The sequence below is a fragment of the Marmota monax genome, unplaced genomic scaffold, assembly GCF_021218885.2.
Source record: "Marmota monax isolate L192 unplaced genomic scaffold, Marmota_monax_Labrador192_F-V1.1 WCK01_AAM20220418_F8-fsc00005, whole genome shotgun sequence".
NCBI classification, from domain to species: domain Eukaryota; kingdom Metazoa; phylum Chordata; class Mammalia; order Rodentia; family Sciuridae; genus Marmota; species Marmota monax.
Window position 1 is genome coordinate 1,856,283 of NW_026692254.1, and position 19,561 is coordinate 1,875,843.

The 19,561-nt window shown below is 37.7% G+C and overlaps 1 protein-coding gene across 5 annotated transcripts in view; it reads left to right on the top strand.

The window, feature by feature from the left end:
• Macrod2 (mono-ADP ribosylhydrolase 2) overlaps positions 1-19,561 on the top strand; it is a 2,042,921-nt gene that overhangs the window by 1,848,452 nt on the left and 174,908 nt on the right. The gene's annotated exons all lie outside the window — the stretch shown is intronic.

A 19,561-nucleotide genomic window follows, 5' to 3' on the forward strand; every position in this document is an offset into this window, starting at 1 on the left:
TTTACAGCACTGGTACAACATCCAAGTCATTCAAATGTTCTTTTAAAAAATGTGAACAGGGTATTTTTTTTTCAAGTGAAGATCAAACCTAAGCATATTCATAAACTTCTAAAAAGGAACATACCTATGTCTTTTACTTTCTTGCCTGGAGCCCCATTTCTTTGGTGAAATGAAGAGTATAGTACTGCTGATAGAGTCAATTCTGCCCTTGAGGGAAGTGCAAATATTTATTGGGGATTATACCTGTGAAGAATAAAGGCAGAGGAATAAGGGAGGGAGCAGGAGAAGGAAAAGGAGAGAAAGCAGGAAGACAGATGAATTAGGAGTATCCTCAGTCAGCAGTGCCATCTGAGAAAGTCTGGGGAGGCCCAGCACAAGGACTGATCCTTAGAGGAAGGAGTCTCATATTAAGCAGGAATGACTGGGCTCTAATATCCCACTGTCCCTTGCTCAGTCACTGGTTGCAAGCTGCACAGGGGGAAAATGGCCTTGGCATGAACCCAGTACTGCAATGGATTCCTAAAGTGTGGCTGCCAGATGATGTTAGCTTATTTCTCTCCCAGCAGCAGGTTGTTGCTTGAACAGAGATTTTGAGCAGCACACACCATCACTATACAGCATCCTGGATAGTGTTGTGGGTCCAGGTGATCCATGATGACACTGCTCTCACCCTCCTCTGGGTCAGAACCAACTGAGAAGGCAAAGCTTTAAGAAAAGTGAAAATCAAGATATTAGCTTTATTCCTAATGCAGTTAAACTGGAGTCTCTGATCACCCTGCCCCATATAGGCTTCCTTGCCAGAGAGGTCTTACCTTTTATTATTTTCATGAGCAAGTGTGTGTAGGTGTCCTCAGCTGACTGGACAGAGTCTGCCCTGGTGAGCTCATTATATAAAGAACAAATCAGGACATCCCTTCCCTGCAGGCAGGTGGGACTGAGAGAGACAAGATGGGGCTGTTCCTTCTGAGCTCACTAGAAGTGAGGAGAGGTGAAGAAGGACATAAAGACATAGCACTGGATGTTCTCTCCCTTTCATGCAAAAATAGCAAGGGATGAACATTCCCTACTAATGGTAGAGAATGGAAATAATATGCATAAAATGCCCAGCATAGAGGTCTGGCATTCTGTTACTGGTTAATATTCTTAGTACTCTCATAATCAGGTCAATTAAATGGGCTTAAATGTTTAAAAACATTTAGTTAAAAAAAAAAAAAAAAACACTTAGTACCATGGAGAAGGCCAGAAACTCTGCCTGACCCCAGATGATAAGCTTTGTTAGTAACTGATGGGGAGAAGAGCCAGGGTGTCAGTGTCACTGTAATTAGGTCATTTAGTGGACAGTCTCTGAAGATCATGCTTAGGAACTGAGTTAGGAGCAAAACAATTGCTTTTTCTTTAGAGAAGAACTCACTGAATGTTTCTCATCCAGTGCATGATCTATGTGGAAGATTGTTTTCCAGAGCTTGAGTGTGTTGTTGTTACTGAGTCCCAAAAAGTGTGTAACAAAAGGTAGCAGTTGCGATGCCTTTAATTAAGAAGGGATTCGTCCAAGTTGCTCCTTGCAAAAATGTGTGAAAGCTTCTTTCACTTCATAAATAAATGGCTTTGTTGAGGAACATTATCTGCTAATCCTAATATGACTCAGTGATACAGCTTCCCTTCCGCCAAATATGTGATCTTGGAATCCTTTCTGAGTCATTAAGTCTAAGATGAACATGTGATAACTGTGGATCTGTTTCCAGGGACACTCTGACTGTCACGTCGTGGTGAAATGTAAACGTTAGTCATTCTCCAAAAACACGGGAATTGTGCTTTTGTTCCTAAAACAGCTTCAAAGCCAAATTAAAAAAAAAGTAGAAATCACTGGGGAAGGAAGGAGGAAAAGCATGATGTGACAGGCAGTGGCAGATAATTCCAAGATTGGGTGCTTTTTATCTATCAGTGTTTCTATTTTGACAAAATAACCTATGTGCCTGAATTCACACATTATACTGTTGCTTATCTTTCATTTCCTGTCATAATACAGAGCCACAATCATTCTTTCCCACTTAGTATGCAAATGGAATAGTGTATCCCTGGGTGGAGAGGCACATTTTAATGTGGATCATGACCCTTCTTTCTAGATCTTCCTCCCATTTTATAGTTTTTGGTCATTTCTAGCATGGAGCTTCTGCTCTCTTGCGTTCTTTCTCTCTCCCTCTCCCCCTCCCTCTCCCCCTCCCTCTCCCCCTCCCTCTCCCCCTCCCCCTCCCCCTCCCCCCTCCCCTCTCCCCCCTCCCCCCTCCCCTCTCCCCTCTCCCTCTCCCTCCCCCTCCCTCCTTCTCTTTAGATCCCTCCATTTAACACACCACCACTTTTTCCCATCTTCCTTCTCTCGTCCCTTGGAATCCATTCCCCTGCTTCCACCCTCACAGAGACTACTAATTGCCTCAGTTTACCTTGAAACACACATTCTCAGAAAGGATCATAGAAATAAACTCACCTAGATTCCCTAGCATGTATAATCATGATAGCTACATTTAGACCCAGAAGTAGAATTTGGAGACCATATGGCCAAATTTTCTCATTCTACAGAATTTTGTAAAAGTACAAGCTGCAAATGGCTCTTTAACTTACCCAAGTACATTCAGTATTAATGTAGCAATCTCTCTCTCTCTCTCTCTCTCTCTCTCTCTCTCTCTCTCTCTCTCTCTCTCTCCCTCTCTCTCTTAAAGAAATGACACAGCCTTTGCAATCTTCTTCCCTTTCTCCTTTCTGGAAATTAGAACAAATTTTTTGAAGGATGAAATGTTGCCAACATTATAGCTGTAATTGAAGGATTATTGCTTCAGAAAATATTTTTTACACTATTGAACATCAAAACTACAAATATAACAATTCTAAATCTATTTTTTATACTGTGGACTTTTATATAGAGTTTTCTTTTTATTATTTTGACTGAAATCTTGTGGACCACAGTGCACTTTGATTTAACATGCCACTGTACAATATTAATAATGAAATTATTAGTAATTTTATACCACAGATTGCTTGTTTGGCATCTGATATAAGTGTTAATTCTGAGAACCCAACAAGTCATAAACAGAATTATTTGAAAAAAAAATCTGATTAATGATAGTTGTATTACTTCCAATTCTCAACAATTTAAACCAATTTCTTTCTTCTTAAAAAATTAAAAGAATGTCAAATATTACTTAGCCATATAAAAGAATGACTTGATGACTTTTGCTGGTAAATGGATAGATCTGGAGACTATCAGGCTAAGTGAAATAAGTCAATCCCCCAAGACAAAAGGTCAAATGTTCTCTCTGATATGCAGATGCTAACACACAATAGTGAGGGGCAGGTAGAAGTTCAGTGGACAAACCAGGCATGGTGGCCCACACCTATAATCCCAGCAGCTCAGGAGGCTGAGACAGGAGGATGGTGAGTTTAAAGCCAGCACTAAGCAACTCAGTGCGATCCTGTCTCTAAATAAAATACAAAATAGGGCTCGGATGTGGCTCAGTGGTTGAGTGCCCCTGTGTTCAATCCCTGATACCAAAGGGGAAAAAAAAAAAGTTCAGTGGATTAGACAAAGGAGAATGAAGAAAGGTGTGGGGGATGGGAATAGGAAAGACAGTGGAATGAATCTGACATAACTTTCCTCTGTTCATATTTGAAAACACTACAGTGAAACTCCACCTCATGTACAACCAAAAAATGAGATCCTAATTAGAATAAATTATACTCCATGTATGTATAATATGTCAAAATACACTCTACTTTCATGTATATCCAAAAATAATAAATAAAAGATAAATGAATGTCATTATAGAAAACTTGGCACCTTTAATAAAATATGATTTTCATATAGCTCCATGATTCAGAATTAAATCTAGGAGTTCCTTTAATAAAAGTCTCTCAGGCTTTATTTGCTTGAAAATGTTGTTATTTTTCATTTTTAATTTTCATTCTAAAGGATCATGTCTAGGTAAAAATTCAAAGTGGAAGATAATTTTCTTGCAACATTTGGAAGATATTTTCCCATACCCTTACAAATTCTGTAGTTGCTGAGAAGTTCTCTCTCAGTTCCATGGTGGCTTCATTTTAGTTATCTTTTCCTTCCGGCTGTTTTGACAATTTTATCTATCTTTTGTTTTCCATGGTTTCACTATGATGAGGTGGTATGAATTTATTTTTATTTATATTCTTAGTATTGTCTGTACTTCCTGGATCTGGAAATGAGCGTCTTTTCATTAGTTTTGTTAGTTCACTAAATATTGCTTCTCTACGGCTTTCTATTCTCTCTCTTTAGCTCACATTGCATTCTGTGTCTCTTCTCATTTTTATTTCTCATGATTTCGTTTTAAATTTCTCATTTTATTTGCTAATTTTCTGTTCCACTATTTAATCCAATGTTTAACTCTTCACTGAATTTTTAACTTCCATTATTATCATCTTCCTTCGTTTATAAATTTTATTTGGTTCCTTTTCAAATATACCTGGCCATTCTTTTACTTAATTAACATATGAGTATCTTTTAAAATAATCTATATTTTTAAAAATAATATAGTAAAGTCAAACTTATAGTTGTTCCTTTTGTATATTGTCTGTTCAACTGTCATTTTACTTAGACTTTTTATCTGTGAAGACATTTTGAAGTTGGTTTCAGAGCTCATTTATTTACATTGATTTTTCTGAAATGCCTAAAGATACTACCAATTTAGAGATACTTTCAATACATATTTGGCTTAGAGTTTTTGTTTTGTTTTGTAATGGTTCTTAAACCCATTTTAGTATATATGTAAAACTGGGAAATCTTAATAGAGATGTTTTTCTTCCTTTTATCCTTCTGTAACAAATTCTAAAGTTGACATAGGAAAATTCCCTCTGTATTCATAACCCCAGGTCTGGCCCCTCTAGATCTCATATATATATGGCTCACTCCAACTCTATCTAGTGGTTCTCAAAAATTTCCTTGAATCAGTATTATCAGCATCACTGGGAATTTGTTAGAAATATCTAGGATTCATCCCAAACTGGATCAGAAACCTCAGGTGCAGTCCAGTAATCTATATTAGTAACAGCTCTCCATGTGATTCAGATGCATGCTCAAGTTTGATAGCCTCTGTTCTTAAATGTAGACATCTGGGATTGGCAGATGCCTAAAAGTGAACACTATCTTCTATCATTGTTTACAATTCTTATTTCAGACTCCTTCAGAATTTTGGTTTCTAGAGATTTCCCTTACATAAGCACCAGCTCAGCCATGTATTCAAGATTCAGTTATATAAATATATAAAGAGAGATATAGATAGTACATGTCTACAAATAAATATACACACATACTATATATATATATGTGTGTGTGTGTGTGTGTGTGTGTGTGTGTGTGTATACAAAAAAACCATATGTATGTAACACATAGTCTGGATATGTGTATATATAGATATATACACACACTTATATATTTTAAAGCAAAAACATATTTCAATTAAAAACTAGTCAGACTTTATGCTGCTAAGTTTAGTGGCATGTTTAGAATAACAATTGTCTCCATACATACATCTCCACTGTTTTCAGTGGCTTTTGGTAATGAATGTTGCATTTCCATCATACTTTTACAGAAAGCACTAGCATTTTGACTCTTGTTCTACAATTACCTTTGCATAGCATATTCAAGAAGCATGCATGGGATGTTCAGTCTTCAGGAAACCACACCTTGCAATGCTAAATCAAGAAGCCTGATACTATGCTTTAAAATATTGATGATCCCTTTTGTCAGATGAAATTATAGGTGGAATATTTTGGAAACTAGAAATCACTAAGCTAGTGTAAAGCTTCTAATGTTAGTATTAGAATTATTATTAATTTTTTTATTGAAGTAAATTTTTCTGAATACATGAACCATTTGTGGAATGTCCCTCGTATTTCCTGAGAAGCAGGTTTTTTTCTCTACCCTATTATTTTCTCTGCATATTGAAGTATCATGTGACAGGCTGTTTTGTGAGTGACTGGACAGAAGGGACATTCTATCTTTCAGAATGCCATGCAGCAGTTCATGCATTATATTCATAAGCATGATCTTTAATTTAATTTTTTTTGACAAGTGCAGTGAAGGGTAAAATCAGGCAGTCATAATTCTGACTTTGCCATCACTCAGACGAGCTTAGTGATTGACCAGCTTTTAAAGAAAAAAAAAAGCAGGAATGAGGAAAAGCAGCTCTCTCATAAAGAAAAGCTTTGTTTTATCCTCTAGATCTCAAAATACCAAGCAAAATGTAAATTTCTGTGGCGAGAATCAGAATTCAATAAACGCCTATGCCACCATCTTGCTTTAATTATGCTCTTTTTATTCTGCTTGATGCAGAGCCATTCTGAGCTAGCCTCTGTCACAAATTAGTAGAAGGACCCAACAACCTATTTCATTTACTCATTAAACACTGCAGAATCAGCTCTAGGACTTCAAATGGAACTTACAGAACGTGTGACTTTTGTGACATTTTCCATAGCAAGAAGAGTTAAACCTACCTGGGCAAAGTAAGCACGGGTCTGGTTTGAACAGGAACCATTCCAGTCTGTACCTGTTGTCATTGTCACTATTAGCAATGCTCCATTTCCCTCTTGGAGGTGTCCTAGTTTAGAAGATAACATTCTTGTATCCCTCTGTCCATAAAAAGTTCAGCAAGAGTGAGTGTTGGCAGAGAGAAGCCTTGATGGTCCACATTCTGCTTCCTACTTGGGCAGTTTTTTTCTAGCCCGGGACTCATTTTCTCATACACTAAATAGTAGGGGAAAAATCCCTACTGTGTGGAACAGTAGGGAGATTTTTTTTTAAGATGCTATAAAGAAACCACCTGGCACATTAGCAGATGAGAAGAGCCAGCAGATCAAAGTATATTGACTCTGAAACATGAAAACTTTCTTTTCACCAAAATCTCATTCATTTTGTGTATCAATGATTAAAATTCCTGTTAATATGAATGAAATATTTTGGAAGTAGAGATAAGATTCGAAGTACATTGACTCTGTGTAATATTTTAGTAGGTTTTTCTCCTTTTTTTTTCTTTTGGTTTACTCAGAACACTCTGCCCACCTCCCTTCCCAGAGTTTCCCCCACCAACTGCATTAATTCCTGCCCCAAGTGGACTTTCTCCCAGTCTAGCCTCTCCTTCCTGAACTCTGTTCTCCTTATCTTTTGAGTTCAGCTTCAGAAGAAACTACTCTATCCCCAACATTTACACAACTACACACCTCAATCTTTCCTCAACCTGTACTAACTACCTCTAAAACTTTCTGTAGGGCTCCAGCTTAGGCAGGGGAATGAGCAAGGAAGGTATTATTGGCTATCAAGTCAGATTTTGCCACTAAGACATTCATTGTCTGGCTCTCATGGTCCCTTCAGATCTACTTCTGTAAGATACTAGGGGCAAGGATCTCACCTGTATTCTGAGAATGGGTTTTAAAGACTATAAGCTTAGTCCCTACAGTCTTATTCCCCTGCCTGAGCATTTCCCAAAATGTGACTGATGGAACCATAAAAGGGGTACCCTAAAGCCCTTCCAGTGTATCTTCAAAATCAAAATGATTTTTGTGTGGAGCTGTGCTCCCAAGTCTCCATTCACCTGGAACATGGTGTGAAGGGGACCCACTGGTGTTGTGCAAGTGATGGTACTGCAGAGGTACCCCACAGCGTCCTTCCTCTACCCACATCACAAAGCTCGTCACCACCCAGTTTCTCCAGGCAGTCTTCCAGAAAGTTTTGTTAAATACTATTGTAATTCCCTTTATCTGCAATTTTACTTTCCTAGGTTTCAATTAGTGTCTAACCATGGTTGAAAATATTCAATGGAAAATTTCATAAATAAGTAATTTATAAGTTTTAAGTAACTTTTATCACAGCATAGCATTATAATTACTCTTATTACTAGTATTATTGTTAATCTTTTACTCTGCCTAACTTATGTATTATGCCTTACCATAGGTACAAACCTATGTTATGAAATATATGGAATTTTCCAAAATGAGAAGGGCTGGATCTATCTGGTAGAGGAAAAATGGAAAAGTATATAATATATATATATGGGATTTCTCTGATATCCAAAGTTTCAGACATTCATTGGGGGTCTTGGATCAGATGTCCCATGAATAAAAGAGGACTATTCTATTTTACAATAGATACATTGTTGTAAGCACTGAAGAAACACAAACATGCAGACACACACACACACACACATACACACACACACAAATGCCCATATGCTTTCTTGGGGTTTATATGTTACAGTATGTATATGAGGGTGTTAACTGATTCATAAAAATATGCAAGTCAAATGTTGCATTATTTTTCTGTTGCTGCCTGATAATATATCACAAAACTTAGAAGCTTAAAACAATAATAAACATTTATTATCTCAGAATTTCCATTCATCGAGAATTTGAGGATAGCTATCTTGATGGTTTTACGTCAGACAATTCCATACTAATGTATGACATTCTAGGTCATAAAAGACAGTGTGGCCACTGCTGTGTTCTCTCTTCAATCATAAGCTTTGGGGTGAGGATGTCTGAGGACCCTTTAGTAGCCCTATAGAGAGATCCACATGGCAAGCAACTAAGGCCTCCTATTAACAACCAACATCAGTTTGCAAGTCATTTCAGTGAGTCAGCCTGGAATCAGATCTTCCAGTCCTAGACAAACCTTCAAATGACCATAGACCTGTCACTCATCTTTACTGCAACTTCATGAGTGACCCCAAGCCAAGTGCCATGGGAGGAAAATTAAGCAAGAGATAAACACAACGTATGTATTTAGTAGGCTTTTCATCACTTTGACCAAAATACCCAACAAAATTTAGAGGATGAAAAGTTTATTTGGCTCTTGGTTTCAGAGGTTTAGTTCACTGTTCCGGGCCCAAGGTAAGGCAGAACATCAGATGGAAGGGTGGGTTAGAAGAGTGCTGCTCCACTTTTGGCAGGTAGGGAGCAGATAGAAGAAAGGTGGGAAGGGACTATGGGAAAAATGAACCCTTCCAGGACATGACCTACCTTCTCTAGCCATGCCACACCTGCCAATAGCTACCACCCAGCCCATTCCAACTAGAATGGACTGATTAGGTTACAACTGCTAACGATCCAAACATTTCACCTCAGAACATTCCTGCATTAACACAGGAGCTTTGTGGGGACACCTGGTATCCAATCCATAGAACCAAGTGTGTATGTGTTTGTGGGACTAAAAGGAGAGGGAGAATTAAGAGACAGGCCAGGGTTTCAAATATGTCAGAACTCACTGATTATTGAGTTGGTATATGAGAAGAGACCCAAAGAACATAAAAAGTAAGCAAGCAAGAAGCTCTCTGGAGAAAAAAATATTGCAGTAGAGGAAATTAAAGTCTAAATAAGGGACATAAGAAGCAAAATTTTAGTGCAACAGCAGCAGTCTGAGCAAGGGAGAAAATGACTGGAGAGGGTCACTGCATTCAGGTCCCACAGAAGAGTGGGTCCCACATGTGAATGTGCATCAGAGTCACCTGAAGATGCATTAATTCCATTCCCAAAGTCTCTGACTCAGTAGGTTTGAGAGGTCCAAGAATTTGCATTTCTAATGAACCTCCTGATAATGATGATGTTGTGGGCTGGGATGTCTATTTTGAGAATCAGCATTTGGGGTATTATGGGCTGCTGTAAGAACTTTGGCTTTTTCAACCTCAGTGAAATGGGAATAGAATACTTGAATCAAAGGGATATGCTCTAACTTAACATTTCAAAAGGAAATTTCTGGTTGTTGTGTTGAGAGTAGACTAAGGAAAGAAATGGGAAGGCAGTTTATTAGAGCCAGAGATAGTGGGGGTTTGACCCCTGGTTGCAGTAAAAGAGTGAGAATTGGTCTAATTCTGAACATATTTTAAAGGGAAAGTCAAATTCACTGACATATTGGATGCAGCAAGGAGACAAGTATTAGCCTTTTCATCTTCTCCACAATTGATGAATCTAGAATAGAAATTATATCCTGTTTATGCTTAATTTAACCTATGTAGGAAAAAGAATCCTTCAGCATTCTTATCCTCCATCATTACTCTTCATGTACTTCTTGCTCACCCCACCCTAGGGCAGATCACGTAAGCCCACCCTGAGCCTAAATTTCCAAAGAAGCAAAAGTAAAATTTTTAGACATGCAGAAAATTCTCATAACAACAAAAAGAGTGAAAGTACAAAAATATTAACAAAGAAAATAACTAAGTACAAAGACGATTATTTTGGATGACTTAGATACTATGGATTCCCAGATGGCCTGCTCTCCATGAAAGGTGTTTATTACTGTTTTAGTCAGCACCTTTCCATTTAAGGGATGGTCATAAAATTGCTTTCATTTATGATTGTCAAGCTCAGAAAGAAAGAAAGGAGGAAAGAAGAGAGGCAAGCTTAAAAAGAGTCCTGAACTAGGAATCAGGACACCTGAATTATATTTTTATCTCTTAAATGTATATTTCAATCCTTCACATAATGTCTGAGGTCCCTTTTGCATATCACATTCTATAGTTGTATATAACCCTATCAATGAGAATTAGTTCTTTATGAGATCTTTTCTTCATGCTCAGTAAATATTTACCTCTTTAATTTTAAAACTCTGAATCATGCTTTTAATGGCCAAGTGAACCTTTGAATATCTAGGGTATCCCTCTCCATTCATATATTTGAAAACTTTCTTTTAAAACTCTTCCAAAATTATCTAGAGGTCTTATGAAAGATGATAGTGAGTTAGCTATTAAAAAAAACAAAGGAAAAGGTAATTTTATCAGGGATATTCAGTGATTCTCTTCATAATAATTTATATAGTATTTTCCTTTAAATCTTACAAATAAATTCAGACAACATGTGTTTAACCTTTGTCTATTTTGATTTCTAAAACTAAGGATAAAAATAAATCATTCATATGCATTCACTTTTGTTTTATTGAAAACTCATTCCTTGGGTTTATAGAGTTTAAATATTAGAGTGATCTCCCACCCAATGCTGGCACCATACCAGTAGGACGTTTGAGGGTTTATAATATTGGGTACTAATTTTTCTACAGAGAAAGGGTTTGTTTTGCTTTGTCTTTAAGGAGAAGAATTGTTTTTTGAACAGTATTGGATTTCCACATTAGGATTTTGCTGTTATATTTCAAAATTTCAATTTTCTAGTGTAACCAAGTTGTGCTTTCCTACTATACCAGAGAGAGCCTTAAAACTGTCCACCTACACAGGAATTACCTGGATGCACGCCACACTCTCTAATGCCTAGCAGAAGTGTGCCCATTCTCTCCTAACTCTTGTCATCTGGAGCCATCAGAGACAGTCTTAGGAAATGATTTTACCTCCAGGGATCACCCAACTAGAGGAATGATACACAGAAAACCAGGGTACTGTATTCTCCCTGGGCAATGATGTTAGCAGATCTACTTGAATCATTTCTCAATTCTGTATCCTGAGAATTCCCTGCTGGCCTTTAACAGTGGTTACTGCTGGCAGGAGGAAAGTAGACACATGGTTTAGGAGGAAGGAGCAGAGGGATGGAAAGCTGGTTCTAAAATGTGTAGTGAAAGTGGGGCGGTTCTGCTGAATGCTTGGTAAGCAGCTGCAAACTGCTGCTCTTAGGGGACCTTCTCATTCCTTCAGTCTAAAGCAGCCCCCATGATGAATGTTGAAAATGCAGCTTCCTGATCTCTACCAAATCAGAAAGCTGCATATTAACTACCTGCAATGCATATTTGAAGCACCATTTCTGTTGCCATTTGTTTTATTTTAAACAATCTCAAACTTATAGCAAATTTGCATGGCTTGTAAAAAAAAAAAAAACAAACAACTTTTTTTTTTCCTGAACTGTTTGAGAATAGGTTATCAATCTGAAGTCCCTCACTCTCAAATATTTCACTGAGCATTTTCTACAAATATAAGCATTCCTCCTACACATAAGCACAATAAAAGAGATCAAAATCAGTACGTGAACACAGATGCACTACTACCATCTAATTTTCATATACCATTTAAGTTTTGCCAATTTTTCCAATGATGTCATATTTAACAGAAAGATCCTGAATTAACTAAGTGTTCCATTTTATTGTCATGTCTCTTTTCTCTCCCCCAGTCCAGAACGGTTCACCTGCCTTAATTGGACTTTAGCATTTTTTGAAGATTATATGTCTGTTATATTGTAGAAAGTTTCCTGTTTGGGTTTGTCTGAGTTTTTCCATGACTGGATTGAAGAACTATCACAGAACCAATGGTGTATTCTTTTCACATCATGCTATGAAGTTTGCCTGATGTTGGTGTCTCATCAGTAGAGTGTTCATTTTGATGATTTGATTAAGGTGGTATCTGAAAGGCTCCTCAACTTTTCCCTCTATTTTTAATTAATTGATATCTTATAGGAAGATATGTTACAACCATTTAACACATTTCATTACTCATTGAACTTACCATTTATTTATTTGTATCATTATGAGTTCATGATTTCCTGTTCTAACCAATGAATTATAATTATGCCCTAGACCTGGCATAATGATTTGAGAGATATTATCTAAAATAGACTGGTCAGCTGATCTTCATAGTTAAATGAGGAAAAAAAGCTCACAAGACCATGCCTGCTCCATCACTTCTTCCAACTGCCTAAATGCTCTTCTGTAAACCTTTCATTACAGCAGTGACCATGACAGCGAGTTACCCAACCCTGGTTAGACCTTTCAGAGTGCAGCCCAGTGTGGTACCATGTGAGGATGAGAGAGTGAGCTCCAAAATGTGTTTGTTATTTAGAGTTTTAAAAACTCTTTATTCGGTCCCTCACCAAATTTCACTTGTTCTTTGTGTAATACTAAATCAACAAATCAGCAAAGGGTTATTACACATCTGTCCACATGACCTTGAATTGGTATCTAATTTTTTTTCCTTTTGTAAATATGTAAATGCACATGAGGCAGAGGTCATGTCTACACTGGCAAGGTTCATTGTGTCAAAGTCCTATCCTCCCTGCTTGTTCCCCTGGGTAGATTCTCCCCTGGATTAGCCTTCTTAATCGCCATCTGTTCCATAGAGACAGATCTAAGGGTAGAGGTCAGGAAAGTTTTTAATAAGGCTTGTGCATGTAATCCCTCTCTTTGACCTTCCTGATGATTCTCCAGCTTTCTTTATGCCTTGAGACTCTCCTCTAGGGACTACATTAACTGAAACCCCTCAAATTCAAGCTTTGGATTGATTAGCATTTCTCCCTAATTGTCTCCCCCAACTAAAAAAAAAAATTAATATCCTAAATAGACTGCAAATGTTCATATGCTTTGGTGTTTTGTAGGGCACAGACCTACAAAGTTTTGTAGGATATTTATTGCCCTGTCAAGAACAAATGTTTGTCCCCTCCCTACATTGAGAAGGCATAGGCTAGCCTGGTAGGAACTGATCACTGGAGATTGGGAGGAAGGAGGGCACTTACTCTCCTCCACCCTTGAGCCAGACATCAAGGACACAATAAGACAGCAAGGACACAACACTTGCAGATGAACCTCTCCACCTCTAGCTGTCACTAAGTTTTGGTTAATCACTTCTCAGGGTAAAATGTGGCAATGGCTTCCCTCATTGCTGGCCCTATGGATCTTCACTGTCCTTTTTTCAGTTTCCTTAATTCTATTGACATCTTTTTAAATATCCCTTCATTAATCTCTTCATACTTATTTAAATATACCCTGCTTCCTGCTGGGACCTGGGTTAGTCTTTTTCTGTTGAAATGTCTATCACCATTGCCATCTGTGGCCTAGTATCTTAACTTTTACATTGCTATAATCCAAAGACCTGACAAGAGCAACTTAGAGGAAGAACAGCTTATTTTGGTTCACCGTTTCAGAGGCTTCCATAGTCAGCTGACTCCCATAGCTCTGGGCTCAAGATGAGGCAGTACATCATGGCAGAAGGGCTCAGCAGAGAAAGCAGCTCAGGATTTATAAACCAGGAAGCAGAGAGAGAGAGAGCCCTCCACTCACCAGCAACAAACTATAAACTCCAAAGGCACACCCCCAGTGACTTACTTCATCCAGCCATCCCCTGTCTGCCTATAGTTACCACCCAGTCGATCAATACCAATGGATTAATGCACTGATTAGGTTATCCCTACTAAAATCTAATCTTTTCACTACTGAAAATTTGTGCAATGTCTCACCCATGAGCTTTTGGGGATCACCTCATATCTAAACCTAAACACTCAGCCTCCAAGTCTGACAGTTCCACTTCAACCACATTCTATATTTACTCACTTTTCTTTCCCTTTCTGCAGCTATTTTACTTCTCATTCAGCAGCAGTGTTTATCTTTTAAAATGCACCTTTGTGGTGGTGGTTTGGTTTTTTGAATCCTTCTTATTTTCCCCTCTTTGTTGTATTTTCATTGTCATTGCATGAATATGTGTTTGGATATAAAGCCATAGTATCTTAATTAAGCACATGCATGTTTGAAGTTTCTCTTTCTTAGCTTTAAAAACACCCAAGTCACCCTGGCAGTTCTTAAATACTTCCTCCACACAAGTTGGCAAAAGCAGATGTCTGTCACAGGTACAGTTCTGTGGATGCATAACAAATCACCCTCAAACATGTTTGCTTAAAATAAGGACATTTATTTTGCTCACACATCTACAAAGCTAGGCGAGGTTCAGCAAGTATAGCTTGTCTCTGCTGTATTCGGCATCTGCTGGGGTGGCTCAGATAGGAGAAGATAGAGTCATTAGGAGGTTCCCTCATTTACTTGCCTGAACCCTGGGCTGAGAAGATTCAAACAACTGAAGGCTGGGAAGAAATAGAGCCTCTTGAACATCTCATTAGCTTGATGTAGTCCCTCTATGTGATCTACCAGGCTCAGGGCTGTCTGACTTGTTATACATTGACTCAGATCTCTCAAGTACTTATTTCAAGAAAAAAAGCTTGTTGGAATCCACATCATCTTTCACTGACTTAGCCTCATAAGTCTTTTGTGTCATTTTGACCACATTCTATTGGTTGAGGTAGATAAATCCTCCCAGGTTTAAAGGAAGAAAACAGAGATCCTACCTCTTGATGGAAAGTCACGTTGTAAAAATGCAAGAAGTAGGAAAATATGTAGATAACATATGTACTCATGCAGCAGTTTGGGAAAACACAATATGCTCTAGTATCTATCCAACATATATACATATATAAATAACAATTTTTGAAACCCCGTGGAATGAAGTTCAGATGATACTACTGGAGACTACTAATGGAAAGCAAGTGAAGATAGGAAGCTGTAAGTGTGGAAGTCAATATTTGTTTTGCATAATCATGGAGTTCAGCATTCAAGAGTGAGGAGATCCAGACTGGGTACAGCTGGGGAGATTAAAACTCTGAATTCCTAGCCATGTGTGATGGCACACACCTATAATCCCAGCTGCTTGGGAGGCTGAGAAAAGAGGATTGTGAGTTCAAAGCCAGCCTCAGCAACCTAGAGAGGTTCTAAAGCAACTCAGGGAGACCCTGTCTCTAAAATTAAAAAGGGCTGAGGATGTGGCTCAGTGGTTAAGCACCACTGGATTCAATCCCTGGTACCAAAAAAAAAAAAAAAAAAACCCAAAAAACCAGAACTCTGGATTTCTGTCTAGGCTAATTGACCTTAGTAAGTCTCTGGTATCTGTCAATTAAAGGATTTGATCTTTATGATCTGGATGCCTCTTCCAAAACCCTGATTCTGTAAAAGGTTGAAGTTCAGTTATACCATTATAGACTCACCATTTGTATTTCTTGCTTAAAGTCACTCTTCTGAAAAATCTGCTGACTCTAAATTCCATTGCTTTTGCTGAGAGGACAGTCACACTCTGCTGTCTATGCAGCTCTACTAAATCAAGTGTGAGCTTTAAGTCTTCAATGGCACCAAGTGTTATTTCAAGAATTATTCTTCCTTTGTGTATGAAAATTTGCGTTTTGAATATGTGCCATCAGAGAAGTAATAGGAAATTGGAGATTGTATTGCAGCCAAATCAGAGGAATACATACACACATACACACACACATGTGCATGCACACACACACACCTAGCATTGCTCTTTTTCTCTAAGAGACAGTTTTGATGGTAGATGAGAGCATAAGAGCACTAAATTTAAAGGATAGGAGATATAAAAGAAATGGAAAATCAAGTAAAGGCAATTCCAGGATTGTCCTTGAGGCCCTCTTTGGAAAATATCTTCATATGCAATGATACTCTTGATAGGTACATTCTGATAATGGTTACAACAGAGCTTGCTGTGGCTGAAGCCCTGAAATGATCAGTGTATGGGATTGCACATATCAGTCCATGCAGTATTTTTAAATCAGTAATTTTTTTTATACACTCACAGGTTATTACTAATGTATAAACAAGTATGAGAACAATAAGCTACCTACCACACAGTTTGTGTAGGCCAAGACTCTCAGACCCAAGGATAGAAAAGCCATTTCAAATTGGTTTAAATAAACCTGGATCTGGAAAGTCTATGATCAGAGAATTGGATCAGAGAATTAAATAATCTACATCAGTACTGAGTCTTTCTCCCCATCTCTGTGCTCTGCACCCCTGTTTGTTGGCTCTATTTCATATACTCTTCCTTTCTGGGGCAAAAGTAGTCACAGAATATCACCTCATCAACCCCAGTAAAAATGAGGACCTTCTTTCCCAACAGTTTCAATGACAGATCTAGGATTGAGTTTAGTTGTTTTGAGTTTTGTTGTCTCTAATTGGGTATACTTGTGACAACTGTCTATCCCTGAGCTGTGGCCAGAGGCATACAATGCTCTTCCTGGGCCTGGGTCACATGGGATCTCTGGGACCATAGAGGGGGTGTATGTGTGTGTGCGTGTGTGTGTGTGTGTGTGCAGGGAACAAATAGAAGGTACAGCCAGCTATATTTCAGTTTAATGGATTAAAGCAGGGACTCTCCAGAGGAAAACAACTGAAATATCAAATTAAAAAATGGTATAGTCCATTTTTAGTAAGTATTATTTGATTATTGAATGCTTGTCTTATGTTGTTTCATAAGACATAAATTAAGAATGAAGAGGACATAAGGTTATACCTAATTATATAATTTGTTATCCACTCCCCCATTCTACTCTTCCTTCATTGTTAGGAAAGAGTGAAGTGAATTTTCAGAGACATTGACGCTACTTAAAAATTCCACCTCAGAGATTAGAGGTATGGAGAGAAGCTATGGAAAAGGCATCCCCAACCAGAACAAATGCAAAAGAAGCATTAACAAGTGAAAGTGAATGGAGCAAAGATATAAAACAGGAAAAGCAATGTGGTGGGAAAACTAAGGAAACACCAGAACAGAAGATATACCCAAAGCAAAAGAGAAGGGAGCCATGACTGTGGTAGCTGGGTTAAATCCGTAGAAAACAGACTTGAGGAAAAGGAGTGTATGACTTACTGGAGTAAACAGTACCCTTAGCCTAAAAGAGAGTGCTTTGGAAAGTAATGTTGAATGGGACTTTTAAAATTTCGTTGTTCACTTTTTAAAATGTCATTCTGTATTTCCAAGTTATTTGACAGCGGGTCAGAGGACTGCCAAAAGTACTGTTTGTGAGTGACTTCGGTTTCAGTGGCAGGCCCAAGGCAAAGGAGAAATTTGAGCTTCTGTTTACTCAGAAATTCTTTGGATTGTGTGGTAACCCTGTCTTTAGAAGCCTGATTGTTTATAAATTGGCAGAAACACAGAATTGATTCCCTCTCAGTGTTCAGCTACTGCTAGATTTCCTTGTCTACCGCCCATTGAATTAGGGAATGTTGGACCTCATCATCTGTTAATAACTTTACTAGCAACACGTAGCTGTTTAGCACTCTTCAGGGCTGTTTTTCAGGTCACAGTTTCTTCTGATAGCATTTCAGAAAATAGATCTTAGAAATACCATGAAGAACCAGTTGATGAGTTAAAAACCTGATTTGGAGATTCAGAGATATATCCTAGGCAGCTAAATCTTGAGGTTTTTATTTTCTACTTACTCATTGACACTCTACAGTGTTAGGTTTCCACATACTAAGTTTGATCAGGACAGTTTCGAAGCAGTCTAGCTCCAGTGACCACAAATTTAAGAATCAGTGAAACGTGACCAAAACATCACATCTCTCAACTACCAAAAGATACCTCCAGAGGGTTATTGGAATGCAAAGAGGATGTTTATTGGGGCAGGGAATGCAAATCAAATAAAGCCCTAAAAGAAAAGATAGTGATGATTTCACATCTATGCCCAGAAATTCAATTAAATTCTAATTGAAATATAATTCTGCATAAAATTTAATTATAGGACAATGAGTACTTTCACACCATTAGTTGGGAAAGTTTTCCTGGTCCAAAGACAGTTGGAGAGGTGCAGAGCCATGTGTCATAACGGAAAGGTCAGAGGTTACAGTGGCATCCAGACCCAGGTGTAAATTCTGGTTCTACCACTTCCTGGCTTGCAGGCTTTGGTAAGTTCCCGTAAGCCTCAGTTTTCCAAAGATTTGGGCAAAGATTAGAAGTAAAAACTTAAAAAGAAAAGCAAACATAATACCTGAAGTATAAAAATATATTAGGTATTCATCAATAGTAGTTATAATTACTATTATTCCTGTTAACCAGGAATAATACTTATTCCAGGTAATAGCTATTTCCACTCTCTTCTCTGCAGGAGAAATTCCATGAAAAAATTGTGTGTGTTTAAGTAGACTGGCTAAGAGTTAAAAACTAAAAAAAAAAAAAAAAAAAAAGTATGTCCCGGGTAGGAGAAAAAACGTCTTGCTAGTTTCCTGGGTAAAATGTGGTCAAGTTCTTATTTTCTTGCTATGCATATCTTTTCCAAAAATATTTGCTGTGTGTACTTTCCTCTGTGTAGAAACGTTCCCAGCCACCTAACTATTGCCATTCCTTCAGTAAGTCTGCCATTATTTTTTTAACAGGTGCCAGCCAAAAGACTCATAAGCCCTTATGAGCTAACAATGAAGTTTCAACTGAGAAAAGACATAAAAAGCCAGTTTCCTGAAAATTATAACATACATAAGTTTGGAATGTCCTTGTTTGTTTGTGTCTTTCTTTTTTGGTTTATAGAATACTCTTAGATCTTTATGTTGAAAAACTGTCAATTATTACTGGCTGCTGGCCACTTTTTCATCTCCGGGGTAATAGATTTTTACTATAAAACTTCAACTCTGGTCAAAGCAGACAGTGTGTTATAAAAAAAATAGACTGAGCACAAATGCAGCCATAAAAAATCTCATATGTTTACCTCTAAAAGTGAAAAGGTTTATGGTATTTTAGAGAAATGGCATTTAATAATAAAAAAAAACTAGGTACTCAGTAAATACTTGTAGGTGGCCAAATGAATGAATTAATGAATGAGCAAATGAACAAAGGGAATTAACCATGACTGCAAATAATTTCTCTTAAATGAAGTATACTGCTTATTTTCCTAGGGTAAAAAAAAAAGTTAAGATAAATCATTGTTTAAATGATACTTTAGGGACTAAAAGAGTAGTGCATGTGCTAAAAATGCATTGTTCCCAAAGCAGAATGAGATGGGTACAGTTACAGATAGCCTATCAATC